Consider the following 3833-nt stretch of genomic DNA (forward strand, 5'->3'; position numbering starts at 1 on the left):
GATCTATATTACTCTCTGCTGTCGTTCGTATCCAACATGAGTACCATCGATTCCAGGCGAATATGATATCAGACCCGTCTTCATTACATGTAAATCTCAGTATTAGGATGGTGTTTTGTACTGTATTCAAGTAGTTAGCCCGTAAGCGTCTCATTCAATGGTTTACCGACCAATGATGACATGTTGATGAAAACTCAGGGCGATTACGTTATTACGTTGTGACGGTCAAATTCATATTGAAATGTGTCTTCGGTCCTGCAGCATTTTGGCTACTGCCATGATAACTGATAACAATGTTGCCGTGTCCATTTAGTCTAATTCCCATAAAATCATTTGATTCCCATTCATCCGGTGCACGATGAACATTTGTTAGTCGACGTATGTTTTTACCTTGTCAAGGTCGGTTTCTCATTTAGTGGTAGGGTGGTTGCATTGTACAATTTTTGGGTAATAGCGCGGTCCGGAAACGAAATGGGACGAGGAAAAACGGGACCGCGGGATTGAAACGACTTCGACATTATCAGTTCACTGCCATTGTGCCAAAACGTCTGCAAACCAAAGCAGCTATTGTTTTGTGGCGTGTGATTTCTGCATCGCTACGTATTTTGCCTTGGGAAAATTTGCTGTCGCTGTCCTGAAGCCCATGCAATTTGTTTCCACCTTGTATTTTCTAATCCCAAGTAGTTCCAGTGCCGCAGTTTCTGATATTTCATTTTTATTCATAAATTGTTCAACTTACCTAGTATTCTCATCGAACGGACAATGTCGGGTTTCTAGACCTTTTGGCGCAAAGTCGTTTCGGCAGCACAATTTCCGACCCCAAGACGTTTAGGCAACGCGACCAAAGACGTTTCGGCACTACCTGGTTGGGGAACTCGTGCCAAATGTTACAAATCAAAACACTGAGAAGTATAGTGTCAGCATTCACATGCTTTAAAGTTTGTGAGAACATGGTGAAAAACCGTGAGAAAAGAGTTTCATATCATTTTCAATAGCAATAGCCGCCGACACTGTCAAAGTTTGAAAAGCAGCGCCTAAACGGCACTGTAAAAGTCATACTGGTCAGAACGCAAAGGTCACGCTTATGAATATGACTGGTCTGTCAGTTACTAATAAGTTTGAAGGGAAAAAAATAAATCGTAACGGGGGTGTCGAAATGTCTTGGGGCCAAAAGAAGCCGAAACTTCGGCCGAAAGAGGCCGAATGTTGCTTGAATGTTGAAGATGTGAAGGGTGTCTGTTGCGGTATTCAAGTGTTCCCGCTGTCACTAAGGCCGCCAGTGGAACGTACCATTTATGTATACGGACAGCCTCTTCAAAGATGTTTAACATTACGAAACTTATCAACCACTCCTGGTGCTTTTACAAAAGCACAAAAATGTCCCAGATAAAACATTTAGTGCGTGGGCCATTTGTGAATCTGAAATTGTACCGTCAACAATGTCATAAGTCTGACCTTGTCCGATTGTGTCGATAAAGTGTGATCTTTTGGGAGCGGCCACCCCTATGAGAAAACGGTAAGACCCACCTTTCGACGCCTAATTGCCAGGTACACACTATGGTCTTGACCCACGCAGTGAACGGTAGGTGTTAATGGGATTTTCACAGCGGATGTTGTCTTAGTGCATGTGAATACCGTGACGCTGCTTGCTTAGCGTAATCCCTTGTCAATCAAGACCTTAACGGTAGTCTCAAACGCCAAAATGTACACCTGTGCCTCTCATACATTTTTATTCCAAAATTTCACCCAAAAACAGGAACTTCACGACCAAGATATTCTACACACAAGGAAGATCAATATTATAGGAATACTTTTCAGGGATAAAAGAAAAATCGTGTTTTTGACTCAAAATACCAAAACAAAGGCGGAAAGCTACCTTAATCAATGCTTAACACAAAAGGCAGCATATTAAATGACACAACATACTATACTGTTTTGATAATTAATTACCTATATCTCCAATTACAATGCAATGTTAATTATACTTTCATTGTCTGTAGTATAGGTACAGAATTACATGTCATTTGATAAATATTGGCAATAATTGTCAGCAAGTCTACTGTTTAGCTGAAATCACTAAATTTTCCTGAGAATGAGATTTTCTCAGTCTGTATATTCCCCGCTCAAATTTAAGATAGGAGCATTTTCTGTTTTGGGCACATTTAATTTCTAGGGTTAGAGACAACTACCAACTACAAAATTACCAAGAGCTGTTTCAATGAGAGGCAGCTAGGTTCTCAAGGTTGTCTGGAAGCACTAGGAGTAATTGTACAAACTTGTGATGTTGCAATAAACTCTCCTGCAAATGTGTCATAAAGTGAAAATCAGGAAATTCAGTGTTCATGGGATTGTTAAAAGTGTACTTTTCACGCATGCTTCACGACAGCTACACTTTGGTTTCACAAACTTTTTGCAGGAGTCGTCTCAGTCTTTAAAGCTGTGGATCCGGGGTGGTATATGCCATCACTGTGGTACAGATGTGTTGCTCTAAATCTCTGGGACAGTTCTGATCCCCATGGTTTTGTAGTGTGTAATTTGATACAGCATGGCAGACATGTGGTTGCAAAACCCTTTCCAGGCTGTACATGGCAGTGATTTTCCTTCACTGGCTTGTTATTCAGATAAGTGATCTACAAAAGACAAGCAAAGTAATTCTATTAATGACAATTTGCCAGTATTTTTACATTGCATCACATACATTGTTATGGAAAACAAAAAAATTTAAAATTCTGTCTGCACTTTGTCATTACAGATTTTGGAATTTGTGTTTTAGTGATTGTTATTGTTGAATTTACACCTGAACATGAATTCATTTACTGACATGCCACACACTATGTGAACAACGTGATTTGGAATCCTGACATATTGACTGCATTGATGAGGAGAGCAAAAAAAATAACAAAAACTTTTCAAAATGTTAACGTCACCCTCTAGCCATACATTTCTCAAGATCTGTTCAAGATAAATTGACTGGTTCTTGTATTTTATTTTTTTCTTTAATGTTTTATGTTATGGAAGGCAGACCTTTCTGATTCATGAGTGGAAATTTATATATTTACTAGATCACTGGTCATAAGTGGAAAATCAATGCATACTTTGATCAAGTTGAGAATTTGATAAAAAACATTTATAAGTACACCCTGGTACATTAATATTACCTTGTACACTTTTGAGAAAACCTAATGAAATGTATTAAATACAAAAAAATATTACTGTGAATACAAATAACATACTGAGAGGATTCAATACTTACAGACAGTTTATGAGGAGAGTCATTCTTTTCCAATTACCAATAACAAAACATTTGGCATAACAGCCTCCGTCAAGAACTTTCACTGAAAAAAATTTGAAAAAAGAAAATCTGTCAATTACTCTTTTGCACCCATTGGTTGCAAACTTAAACTGAGACATTAGCACTTAGGGACACTGCAAATGCAATGTTGGCAATAGGAACATCTGTCAGATTGAGACGCTACAACCTGATGAAGACAACGCGTATACAAAATCACGGTCAGGAGCAGCTGCTGGTTTTGCATGGGTATTTGGGTCGGACGGTAAAACCAAATTTTGCCATCCGATCCAAATACTCAAGCTAAACCTCGAGCCACTACTATACTGCAGCTAAGTCAGCGGTCAGGAGTGACCGTGACAAAATCTGGGACTGTAACCGATCGTGTCAGAACATTCAGGGAGACAAAACCACTTTGATAAAGGCGTCCTTCTGCAGATCTGGTGACCATCGCGTCGTGGTGCGATTTTGTCAAACTTTCATCGATAAGCCCACTGCTGATACTTTAGTTTTGTTGGTCATGATATTTTCCATATATTTTTCA

The 3833-nt window shown here is 39.2% G+C and overlaps 1 long non-coding RNA gene across 1 annotated transcript; it reads right to left on the bottom strand.

The window, feature by feature from the left end:
- Positions 1-2150: 2150 nt before the first annotated feature.
- LOC139140867 (uncharacterized) lies at positions 2151-3434 on the bottom strand. Its single transcript, XR_011554083.1, has 2 exons — positions 3254-3434; positions 2151-2630 (listed from the first exon to the last, which is right to left on the bottom strand). It is a non-coding gene; the product is annotated as an uncharacterized lncRNA (long non-coding RNA).
- Between the last annotated feature and the right edge of the window lie 399 nt (positions 3435-3833).

Source organism: Ptychodera flava, chromosome 9 (assembly GCF_041260155.1).
Source record: "Ptychodera flava strain L36383 chromosome 9, AS_Pfla_20210202, whole genome shotgun sequence".
NCBI lineage: Eukaryota > Metazoa > Hemichordata > Enteropneusta > Ptychoderidae > Ptychodera > Ptychodera flava.